Source organism: Capsicum annuum, chromosome 8, assembly GCF_002878395.1.
Source record: "Capsicum annuum cultivar UCD-10X-F1 chromosome 8, UCD10Xv1.1, whole genome shotgun sequence".
Taxonomy (NCBI): Eukaryota; Viridiplantae; Streptophyta; class Magnoliopsida; order Solanales; family Solanaceae; genus Capsicum; species Capsicum annuum.
In genome coordinates, this window is record NC_061118.1 from 73,996,957 (window position 1) to 74,010,805 (window position 13,849).

Here is a 13,849-nt window from a genome sequence, read left to right on the forward strand (position 1 = left end):
TTATTTTTAATTTCTTTTACTCTAATTCTTTTATTTTATTATTTAATATTTTTCTTAAATTTATTTTCTTACTTCTCATTCCCAACCTTACTTCATGTAATTTCACGTAATTATTTGCATTATCTATTTTTTATTTATTATTTTCATTTAGCATAATTTTTTAAAGTAGAATTCGTTGTTTAATAAGGTTATAGACTTACGTTTTTCCTTTTTTTAATCATATTTGTGTATGTCACGTTGAAATTTGGTATAAGAGTTTATGTTAACTTTTTTGTTTTGAATTTGAACTTATGTTATAGTTTCAATTTCAATTTATTTGTTTTAGCAGTATTGACTTGATATTTCATATTGCAAGCCATTTATTTTTTAGTTAGAATTGATAGATTATATTTTGTCAAATCTTTTAATAATTTTATGACATTTTATTTATAATATTAATCTTTTGTCAAATATGTATTTCATGATGTTTTTAGAAATTATTTTTTTTATTTTTGTGATTAATTTAATTAAAATATACTAATCTAAAAAATATAAATCATTTTTTATAATACTGGTAAAGAACATATGTTTATTAATTAATATATTTTTAAAAGGAAATATATATATCTAATTTTAATTTAATATTATTTATAAAAACCCTTATTTGTCTAATATTAATTTTTAAGTCTAATAATTAACTTTTATTTTTAAAAATTTAATAGAACCATATGATTACACTCGTACAATCAAACAGTACACTTGTAATTACTTATGGCAAAAAGACAGGTCATCGTAATTACTAGATTGTATAATTACTAGGGGGTGAAAATCATCATTTCCTTCCCATCTTTGCTTTAAAAATCGAACTCCCCTCTCAACTTTGAACAATACTCATACTCTGTCCCTTTAACCTAATTAAAATTTTAAAATAACTGTTATATCCTTTCATCATCAGTTTTTCTTTACTTTTTTAAAATCATCACATTTTCATTTTTTAAAATTCATGTAACAATTTTTTTTCATAAAAACACGTACATTATCTTTTGGATAAAAAAGTGAGAAATACTAATTAAGTATATCAGCTAATGATGATCTATAATGAAGTAAATTCGCATAATAAGGAAATTAGTTTTGTTAATAATAATCAAAATCTAATATTTATTTTACAAGTGAAAATAATAAGTAATATTAACTTTATAAACATATTTCAATGCAAAAAATACAAAATAATTAATAAAATAAGGGCAAATTTTTAAAAATTATATTTTACTAGATAAATTATAATTTATGTAACACTCTATTAAATGACAATCACAACTCATTTATTTATACAGGCAATAAATAATATCGTTTCATATTACTTGACCCTTATACTAAAAATAGTTGTTTTAATTTACTTGTCCAATTTATGAACTCAAGAGAATTATATTATATTTTTTTGTACCCTTAGTATTAAATAACTACATAATTTAGTAATATAGACATATTTAAAATTTTAGAGTGTTAGTAAAATACACATCTAAATAAATTTTTCTTAAGGGTTGTGTCATGTCAGCAAAAGTCAAGTAATATGAAATGGATGTAGTAAGATATTGGTGAAACACAAATATATACACACATGAATGCAGGGGCGGACTCACGTGGTTGCCAGGGGTTTCACCCGAACCCCTTGACAAAAAGGTACGTTGTATATATAAAGTAGAGAATCTATATTTATGTACATATATTAAATTTAAACCACTTGAAATAAGACTATTAGATAGCTTAGTGGCATTGACTGGACTTCTTAGGCTCCATACTTAAGGCCCACGTCACGGGTTCGATCTTGCTGGGGCCCGCAGACTATTGTCTTTTTTAATCAACTCACTGTTTGCTGCCACAATGAAATTTCGAACCCCCTAAAGAAAAATTCTAGATTCTCCATTGCACGCATGTACATATATATATATATATATATATATATATATATACACGCACACATGGGGGAACATGGTTGGGAACAAGTTATTATAGGATTAGTTATTTCAAAATAAATTGTATCGGGACATAAATGTGATAACTTATCCCATCACCGTGGTATAAATGATGGGATAAATAATGTCGAGACTAACTAATATGACTAACTAATACATCTAACTAAACGCAGGATAAAATAATTATGAATTTTATCGCCGAATTATTATAATTATACGTCATACCAAATGACTCTTTAATACATATAATATTGAAATAACGATCTTAAAAAATAAAATTAAATTTTGTGATAAATTTACAAAAATATTATTGACTTATAATATTAATAAAGTTAAATAAAATGTTATAAATACCTATGTTATTAAAAAATATATATTATATATATAATACAAAAAAGTATTAAATAAACATATGATTAAAATTACAAGGCTAAAATAGACAATGCATAGGATAAAGGGGGGAATATGATTATTGTTTAATGTTGAGGGAAAAGTTTGATTTTTAAAGCAAAATTGAGAGGTGAAAACGACTTTCACCCAATTACATCTTAGTAATTACACCAATTTTAATTGCCAAGTGACTTTCCAACAGACCCTAAGGTTATTGCTATCTCTAGGTTAAATTTATTTAATGAGTTTAAAGTCTCAAACTGCGCTAATGGATTTTAACTCAATTCAAATGTTCTTTCTCTATTTGGTTAGAGCTAATATGAGATGCTCGAGGGTAAGTTAATCCCTTAAAAAAATTAATAAATGCATAAGATTAATTATACAAAAAGTCATTCATTAATAAATAGCAAGCTTTTAGTTAATACAAAAGCACAAGATAATAATCAAAATCCTAACGCTGAATCTGTAAGTACAATATCCAAATAAAATTAACAATTCCGCTGCTAAATGTTCAAACACAAATTAAGGAATTGGAGATATGAATAAAGAATTTTTCAGTAAGTGCTTTCAAATCTTCTATGTCAAGATGTCGTTGCTCCCTAAACTTGAGTAATGTCCGAAGGTACTGAAAATATATTTCAAGTGTGGCTTTTATATTACCCCCAATGTACCAAGTGGAAACTCTCAAATTAGCCTCTAGAAAAATTTATTCAGGTTCTTAGTGTCACATGGGCAAAAAACAGTGATGGATAAACATTTTAATATTGTTAAATGTTATTGGGTCTGCCTACCGTTAGTGATCTTAATGGCATTTTATCAAGGTACAAAGTGGGAGTTTTATTTTTGCTTTCATTATGGTCCGTTTCTTTGTTTAATACATGCAGCATTAACCTTTCATTCTTAAGCCATTATTTGGCAGTAAAACACACGTTGCATGGATGCAATTTTCAGCCTCCATACCTTTCATTTTATTTGTGGTTTAAGAGCCACTAAATACAATAGTTAGTGGTGGTGGAATATGGATATAAGTTTCATGTAACTTCCATTCTTTATTCCTCCATTATCCTACTCTTTATGTGTTGTAACTCTTGTAACCTTTGTAACCTCTATTCTATTTATCTTCCCATTTATTTTTCCTATTCATTGAATGGAAGAGTTCTTCACCTAAAAATAGAGATGGTCTTGCATGGTTTTGATACACACAAGATGATATAGAGTTCACAAAAAATAGTAAAAAAGAGAGTTCGGTGGTTGAAGGGAGGTGTTCTTTTTGTGTAGCTTTGAACTCAACTCTTGTCCAGAGTTATTAAGTTGGTCTTTGTGAGATGGTTGTTGTATCCTGGAAGGGACAAGTCAAGAAGATTACTACTGAACCGATGAAATAATTTGCTACGGTGGGCTTTAATCTCCTTAAATAGAGCGAGATATCCGCGCCTCAGCCGAAGAAGAAGAAGAAGAAAATAATCTTTATTTTTTCTTCATTTGTAACTTTTCAGTTGTAATTTTATTGTATTTTCACCAACAATTTTAAGGAGATTCAATGGCAACAACTGAAAAATCTACAGATGTCAAGATGAGAGATCTTAACAAGCCATTCTGGTTCAATGGTACTCATTCCAAGAGGTGGAAGAGTAAAGTATTTTTCTACTCAAGTCTTCTCAATGTTTCTTATGTGTTAACTGAGAAGAATCCAAACAATGCTAAGATGGAAGAAGAAGCAAGGGGCCAAGATGCACTTTTGCAAAAAGAAGAGAACAACATCACACCAAAGGTAAATTTAACTACTTCGAATAATGCTACCCCTGAAACTAACAAAAATACTACTTTGAAGCCTAAGAAGAAACAATTCAAGAAAATGGTAGACATCCCAAGGACAATAATGGTGAAAATAACCAAACAAAAAATCAACACGTACAAAAAAAAAGACCATGCTTTGTTTATGAAAAGAGTGAGCATATTGCTTGATTTTGCAAATTTCAGAAATGTGGGCCTACACCTCAGGCAAACGTTACCGACGAACCATTTCTGGCGGTGATAACAAACATAAACATAATGGAGAATGTTGATGAATAGTGGACTGACTCTGGTGCAAACCGTCATGTCTGTTATGACAAAGACTGGTTTAAAAATTATACTAATTTTGAGGAGCCCAAAATCATCATGCTTGGAGATTCTCACACAACTCAAGTGCTTGGAATGAGAGATGTCGAGTTGAGGTTTACTTTTATAAGGATATTAGTTTTAAATGATGTACTTTATACTCCTTCCATGCATGAGAAAAAATTCATGTCTAATTTTCTTCTTAATAAAGTAGGCTTCAAATAGATTATTGAATCTGACCAATATGTAATTGTGAAAAATAATATTTTTATGGGAAAGGGGTATGCATGTGATGGCATGTTCAAGTTGAATGTTGAAATGAATAAATTACCTACTTCTGTTTATATGCTTCTACTAATTTTGGCATGCTCATTTGTGTTATATAAATGATTGTTATGTGTGAATCATTAGTAGTTTAGGATTAATTTCAGTGATCAAAAAGAATTTTAAAAAATGTGAGGCTTGTAGTAGAGCCAAAATCACAAAAAAGCCTCATTTTCAAGTAGAAAGAAAAACTGATTTATTAGAATTAGTTCATACTGATATTTGTGAACTTGGAGGAATTTTAACTCATGAAAGAATAGATATTTTATCACTTTCATTGATGATTTTTCTAACTTTATATATGTTTACTTAATGAAAAATAAAAGTGATGCTTTTGAGAACTTCAAAATTTTTCTCCATGAAGTTGAAAATCAGTTTGGTAGAAAAATAAAAAGAATAAGAAGTGATAGAGGCCGTGAATATGAGTTACATGAGTTCAATTCTGTTGTTAGATCATTGGGTATAATTCATAAAACTACTCCTCCTTATTCGCCCGCATCTAACAGCGTAGCGGAATGAAAAAATAAAACTTTGGTTGAGTTAACTAATGCCATGTTAATTGAGTCTAGTGCACCTTTAAGTTTTTGGGGTGAAACTCTTTTGACTGCTTGTTAGGTGTTGAGTCATGTGCCTCATAAAAAGACCAAACTAACACCTTTTGAGTCGTGGAAAGGTCATAAGACAAATTTAGGATATCTAAGAGTTTGGGGTTGCTTAGCCTATGTAAGGTTAATGGATCCTAAAATCTCTAAGTTAGGTAAAACTGTTACTACTTGTGCTTTTCTTGTTATGCTTCAAATAATACAATCTATAGATTTTTTAATCTTGAAGATAGTGTGATAATAGAATCTGGTGATGCTATTTTTTATCAAAATAAAGTTTTCGTTGATTCTAAAAATAGTGGAGGTCTAAGGACTAAAGAAAATATTTTGTCACTACCTAGTTCTTCAATTTCTACTTTAAAAAATAAAGAAAATGATGATTTTAAGTTAAGAAGAAGTAAACGAGTTAGAGTAGAAAAAGATTTTGGCCCTGATTATTATATTTTTAACATTGGATTTGACCCTCTCACTTTAAAAGAAACTTTGTCTCACATGCTGCTATTTTTTGGAAAGAGGCTGTAAATAATGAAATGGAATCACTAATTTCCAAGTAAATTAAACATGGAAGCTAGTTGATTTTGTAAAATAATTGGAAGTAAATGGATCTTACGTAAAAAATTAAAATCGGATGAATTTGTTGATAAATACAAAGCTAGGCTAGTGGCTAAAGGTTTTAAACAACTAGAAGGCCTCGAATTTTTAGACATTTTTTCTCCGGTAACTAGAATTACATCCATTAGACTTTTAGTTGCTATTGCAGCAATTTTTAATTTACAAATTTATCAAATGGATGTAAAAATTTCTTTTTTAAACGGAGACCTAAATGAGGAGATTTACATGAAACAACCCAAATATTTTGTTGAAGCTGACCAAGAAAGCAAACTATGTAAACTTACTAAATTCCTATATGGCTTAAAACAGGCACCAAAGAAATGTCATTAAAAGTTTGATTCCCACATGATTGATAATGGGTTTAAAATAAATGAGTGTGATAAGTGCATCTATCATAATTCTTGAAATAATTCGCATGTTATTATTTGTTTATATGTTAATGATTTATTGATCTTTGACTCGAACATGAGTGTTATTGGTGAAACTAAAAATATTCTTAGAAGTCATATTGAGATGAAAGATTTTAGTGAGGCTAATTTTATTCTAGAAATAAAAATTACTAGAACATGTGATGGAATTTTCCTTGACCAGTCACATTATGTTAAGAAAATTTTTAAAAAATATAATATCCTTGATTGCAAGCATGTTGTTACTCCTTTTGACTCTAGTGTTTACTTATTTCCCATTGAAAGTGAAAATGATGTTATAAAATAAAAGGAATATGCTAGCATAATTGGAAGTTTGAGATACGTGAAGGATTACACTAGGCCTGATATTGCATATGTAGTAGGAGTACTTAGCAAGTATACTAGCAAGCCAGGTAATGAATATTGACATGCTATAACGAGAGTAATGAGATATTTAGTTGGAACGAAAAATTGCGGTTTGTTCTATAAAAAATATCTTGCTATACTTGAAGGTTTTTGTGATGCAGATTGGAACACTTTGTCAGGTGATTCCTTATCTACTACTGGTTATATTTTTACTTTTAGTGGTGGTGCTATTTGTTGAAAATAAAAAAAGCAAACTATAATTGCTAACTCTACTATGGGGGTTGAACTAATTGCTTTAGCTTCAGTTAGTGAGGAAGCGAATTGATTGAGATATTTATTTTTTTAAATACCTTATTTTGAAAAATTAATTTCTCCTATATTAGTTCATTGTGATAGCACCGCTGCAATTGGTAGAGTTCAAAAACGTTATTATAATGGTAAATCCAGACCTATAAGAAGAAAACTCAGTAATGTGAGATCATATTTGATAAATGATACCAATAATGTTGATTATGTCAAATCTTGTGATAATCTTGCAGATCCATTGACTAAGGCCTTAGTAAGAAAAAAGGTCTGGAGCACATCGAGGGGGATGAGATTGAAACCTATTGAATCTTGAGTCATATGTAAGGAAACTCAACCTGAGAACTAGAGATCCTATAACTAGGTTATGGAAAAAATGAATCACATGATGACTTGTTGTGAAAAATGCATTATTTTTTATCCCTGCCTATGTGGTGAGTGCATTAACATGTAATAATGGCGAGGTTGCGTTTAAAAAAACTCTTAATGAAAATCTATAGCTCGTATGAGTGGGGTGCTAAATTACAGGAGCACTCTCGACAAATTCACCTATGTGAGTCTAGAGGTAGGATGCTTCCTATGAGAATTAGGCTCATTCTCAAAAGACACTCATTAAAATCGGGATAGCACAAGACCTAATGTGCTGGCTATAAAGCTCATGTCAACACCTTGACAATTATGTGTAAGCAGCAACTTTTTATTTTCCTTAAGCAGTCATAGTTCAAGTCTGAGACCACTACGATTCTGAAGTAAAAATTATTGTTTTACTAATTGGAGGTTCAATGCAGAGTATACCTTCATTATGCACGGTAGTCTTCCTACAGCTAATGAACTCTCTTATTAATATAAAATGAGTGAGATTGATGGATAGATATTTTAATATTGTCAAATGTTATTGTGTCTGCCTACAGTTAGTGATCTTAATGGCATTTTATTAAGGGTACAAAGTGGGAGTTTTATTTTTGCTTTCATTATAGTCCGTTTCTTTGTTTAATACATGCAACATTAACCTTTCATTCTAAACCCATTATTTAGCAGTAAAACACACGTTGCATGGATGCAATTTTCAGCCTCCATAACTTCCATTTTATTTGTGGTTTAAGAGCCATTAAATACAATAGTTAGTGGTGGTGAAATATGGATATAAGTTTCATGTAACTTTCACTCTTTATTCCTCTATTATCCTACTCTTTACGTGCTGTAACTCTTGTAACCTTTGTAACCTCTATTCTATTTATCTTCTTATTTATTCTTAATTCCTATTCATTGCATGAAAGAGTTCTTCAAATATAATTAAATAGAGGTAGTCTTGCATGGTTTTGATACACACAAGATAATATAGAGTTCACAAAAGATAGTAAAAAAGAGAGTTCATTAATTGAAGGGAGATGTTCTTTTTGTGGAGCTTTGATCTCAACTCTTTTTTAAAGTTGTTGAGTTGTTCTTTGTGAGAAGGATGTTGTATCCTGGAGGGGACAAATTAAGAAGATTACTGCTGGACCGGTGAAACAATTTGCTGCAATGGGCTTGAATGTCCTTAAAGAGAGCGAGATATTTACGCCTCAACCAAAAAAGAAGAAAATAATCTTTATTTTTCTTCACTTGTACCTTTTCAATTATAATTTATTATATTTTCACCAACAAAGTGCAATTGCTAAAATTGACTTATCTAGAAACTTTTGTATTTGAAAAAAACGGAAGCGCATTAACCATTTGACATTTCTTTTGCGGAGGCTATACCGCATTTACAGACATTGATTGAGTTGTTGACTTCTGTCGGAGTGTAGAGAGCACAACAATTGTGATAATTCACCGGCTTCTTGACTTCTACTTTTGTGGAAACTGTTTCCTGTTTGCGGTCTTTAACTTCTCTTTGACCATCTGTTTTTGCAATCAATGTACAAATTTCTTTCTTTTTGTAGCTCCTTTTAAGTTTCATAATATCTAAATTATGGAAAAATTCTGGGATTAATAACTTTATTCATCAATATATACACACACCTAAATTTCAAGTAAAGATAATAGATAAACTGATAAAATATCAACATATCAAATCTCCAAATTTAACTTTTTGCTTGTCCTCCAGCAAATCAAAAACTAACTCCCTCAAATTGAATCAACATTTCAGCCCAAGAGAACATAAATGCCACACCAAGTCAAAACAGGGCTAAGTTCATAAATCAACCTAGACTAGGCTAGTCTTGATATTTTGCACCCTATAAAAAAGGTGTTACAAAAATAATCTCCATATGGGATGGTCTTGATTTTTTGGCTCCTCTTAATAACTATTGCCTATAAGACACATATTCTAATTCTTATTGATAAAAATAAATGTTCATGACATTTCAAGATAAGGGACTTGCACAAATTGATCGGAAATTTTGCCTAGGAAAATGTTAGAACTTAGGTATGTTGTGCATAAGCCACACGTTCCGACATTTAAAGATAGTAAACCTTACTTAATTGGCTAGATGTTTTGCCCTATAGGCAAAATGTTAAAATTTAGATATGCTACCAATAAGGCACACATCTAACTCTTGCCCATAAGACATACATTCAAAACATTTTAAGATAGTAAATCTGCTCAATTTACCAGAAGTTTTGACTTATAGAAAAATATTAGAACTTATTTCGGCCGGACAAACATTCAAGATCACACACTTTGAGGACAAAAATTCAAAACCAAATATTTGAGAGATAACAATTCAAGACCGAACACTTTGAGGGACACTAGATGTAATTTCCTCGTCAAAATAATTAATTAATCCGTGATTTTGATTGGTATCAATGATGGTCTGACATTAAAGCCTAAAAAATTTACTTATTTATCACAACACAACTCTCTGTCTCTCATTCATTCTTTCATCAATTGAAAAGTAGAACTACCTCACAATTCGCATATGCATCAAAATTAAGAGATAATCTCACTCATAAAATATAATTTAAAACATAAGTGAAATATCAAATGGAATAAATTTCTCTCGCACATAAGATGTTCAAACGTATACAAGTAGAGGACCATAATATTTTCCTTCATATAGTTCATCGCTAATATAAATACACGTAGTTCATTATCAATTAGAACTTAAAAGGATGGTAGTATAGGATTTTGATTGAGGTGCGTACAAATATGAGAAAGGGTGACTCAAAACCTTCTTAAGCACTACAATTTACAACAATCAAAGCATACCTACAATTTACAACAATCAAAGCATACTTACTTTCAAAACTTTTCCACTCTTTGCTTCAATTTTTTGAACTCCACCACCTACACCTAATTTTTTTTTATTCACAATTCTTATTCTTCCTTTCAAGGATGGTAGTATAGGCTTTAGATTGAGGTATGCACAAATATGAGAAAGGTTGACTCAAAATCTTCCTAATCACTACAATTTACAATTAAATCATACTTACTTTCAAAAATTTTCCTCTCTTCGCTTCAACTTTTTTGAACTCCACCACCTACACCTACTTTTCTTTTATTAACAAATCTTATTCCTCCCTTTTTTTTCTTTTTTTTCTTTTTCATTTTTTGTATATTCTCACATTTTTAGCAACTCCCACATCATAAATTTTTCATATGCCGTTTCCAAACTTAAGCCTTTAGTTTAGTTTTTACACGTTGAAAACATTTAAGGAGTTGGGATGCCAAAAGATAGATCAATAATGAAGAGCAAAAGGTTAATGCTTCTAATATAATTGTCAAAAAAAGATAAAAAGTTCAAAAGAGATTGACTAGGAAAAATATGCAAGGTTAGGTATTTTAACACACAAAAACAGAAAAACTTAACATAATTTTTAAACACAGCTTGATATAGTAGACGATAAAGTTTTCTAAGTCTAAAAAACAATAATCGAGACAGAAAAATTGAAGTAACAAAATGTAATATTTGATTTCGAATGTAGTAAGTGTTACAATCTCTAAGATAATTCTCTGATTCTTCAAAGTAATATGAACTTGAACTTGAACTTGATTTGAATTCAAGGGCTTGAGTAGCTTGATCTTGAATCTTCGTCTTAGGACTTGAATTTGGATATTAGTTCGTCACAAACTCTTGGATGATTGCCACGAACGATGAATAAGTAACTTGATCTTGAACAAGAGTTTCGTCGTTCTTAATCTTGAACTTGATCTTGAACTTGATTGTTTGAAACTTGTAACTTGCAGAGAAATTATGGTTTTTGATCCATGAGTTTTCTTTTTGCTTTTTTGTTTCTCTAAAAATCCTCCTTTTGTGAGTTATGAGGACTCCTATTTATAGTTGGAGGGGCTAGACAATTGTGTGATTTGTTTGGTTGGTTTAAAATTGACCAATCACATTCTTTTGGTGAAAAACTCTAATTTGATTGGCTAGAACAAGTCACCTGCACACGTGGTATGATTTTAGTGGTTCATTTCATTTAATTTGGATTGCCACATAATATTGACATATGTCATGTTTTTAGTGGCTCATTTCATTTATCTTGGATTACCACATAATATTGACATATGTCATGCTGTCAGTGGCTCATTTCATTTAACATGGATTTTCACCTCATATTAAATTAACCCTGTGTATTTGACATTAGATGATTAATCCAATCATATTAGTCATATTATTTGGACTATTTTTTTGAATTTAATATAGTCCAAATAAATATATGAATTTAAATAAAATTTCAATACTTACAAATGCCCCCTACTTCAGGATTTGTCAAATTTAATTTTTTAAGAAAAAAAATAAAAAAAATCGATGGACTGGACTTGAAGTACAATTAAGATAATAATATTTTTTTTGGTTGTCTTATACGTAGTAAACACTTGTTTCTTTGGTTTCAAGTATATCACATAAAATAATACGGAGGAAGTAAATAAATATCCATGCTGAAAACTTTCACGTGCAAAAATTTCACTAGTAGTGAAATGATAATTTACTGTTTGTAAAGTGGGTTCCATATTTTTGGACCATTATCTTTAAAGTTCTTGATAAACTTTATGAGATTTTGATAGGAAAGAAAATATTTTTTGTCCTTATCTAAAAAATATTTGATTTATCAATACTGAGTTTGTGTTGCAGTAGGAGACTAATACTACCCCTCTATAAATAACAGGTTATAGAATTAAGTTCTCATAAAAAAACATATACATATATTTTTTCTCAACTTAATTGTGGAGCATCTTAGAGAAATATTCACGTTTGTTAAGTAAGTTGTGCACTTACTTTTTTTTTTCGGCTGCTATCAAGAAAAAGAAGTAAAGTAATACTTTTAGAAAGGAAAAAAACAGAAAAAAAGGAAAAGGAACACGTAAAGGAGTAGACCCCCCTTTTGACTTTTTTTTTTTTTTTAAAGTAAACAAAGGAAAAGAAAGTAAAAAAAAATTGCTTTTTGATTACATGCAACCACCTTTTTTTTTTTCTTTTTAAAACTAACAGTACTTCATTTATTGCATTGTTATTTAATTTATCAATATTGAGCATTGAGACAATTTTTTTTTATTCGTCTGTTGTCACCTTATTTTCGAAGGCCACCGAGAATAATATTTTTATTGTGAATGTCACAACTTGAAAGCTTTACCACAATACCACTTGTTGATCTTATGGTGTGAAGGAATGTGCTTAGTATCTTTTCTCCAACATCATAAATTTGAGGCTTTAGAAATACATAATGTTTGAGCAGAAGGCGTCGTAAGTGTCGTCTTATTTTAGCCAAAGACTGTACACCATCTAAGGCAGATACTTTACATAGTTTGTGGCTAAGACTTTACACCATCTGAAAACATCGTAAGTGTCACCTTATTTGAGCCAAAGACTGTACACTGTCTAAGACATATGCTTACATAGTTTGCGGCTAAGACTTTTACACCGTCTGAGGGTGTCGTAAGTGTTGCCTTATTTAAGCTAAAGACTATATATTGTCTAAGGCAGATATTTTACATAGTCTACTGCTAAAACTTTTACACCGCCTGAGCCAAAGACTTTATATTGCCCGAGGCAAAGATTTTACACACTCCGAGCCAAAAATGATGCCTTATTCGAGCCAAAGACTTCACACTATCTACGGCAGAGACTTTACATGGTTCGTGACTGAGATTTTTTTTACACTACTTAAGCCAACGACCTTACATTATTTGAGACAACCATTTTACACTGTCTGAACTTAAAGTATCACACTGTTTAATTCGACAACTTTATATGATCAATACTTAACTGAAGTTGATCATATTTGAATTTGTAGTTCATAATTCATAATTATTGAACTATCGAGTAATTGCTAATGAAATACTCTTTTTTTTTTGCAGTTTGAATCATGGTTTACTTTAGAGATTCAGCATCTTTTTCCTCCGAGCTGCGATATATTATAATATCCGATCACAAGGATAGTGAGGTGAAGACAAAGCTACTTATTGGTATGCCATTGGCTGGACAATATGTTGCTTCGTAGCAACCTTTGGAAAATATACCTGGTTTGGACCAATGGACTCTTGAATTCCATTGCCATCCACCTAAAAAATGGGTACTTCGCTCTTCCAATCATCATACTAACAATATTTCTAGTACTTTGCCATTCTTGAGATGAAGAATCATAAATGGAGAGAATCGGTGGGGTGAAACTTTTTAGCTTAGTGGTGAGTTTCACTACATTTCTGGCTATCGGAAATGGGCTGAAGATGTTCTTAGTAGGAGCTAAGAGACTTTAAGGGATGCAAAGATTTATTATGCTGTATATGGTTTACTCTTTACTTATGACCATAATACAAATATCTTACAGGCCTTTGTGAAGCTTGGTGCCCTATTATGAATACGTTGCTTAC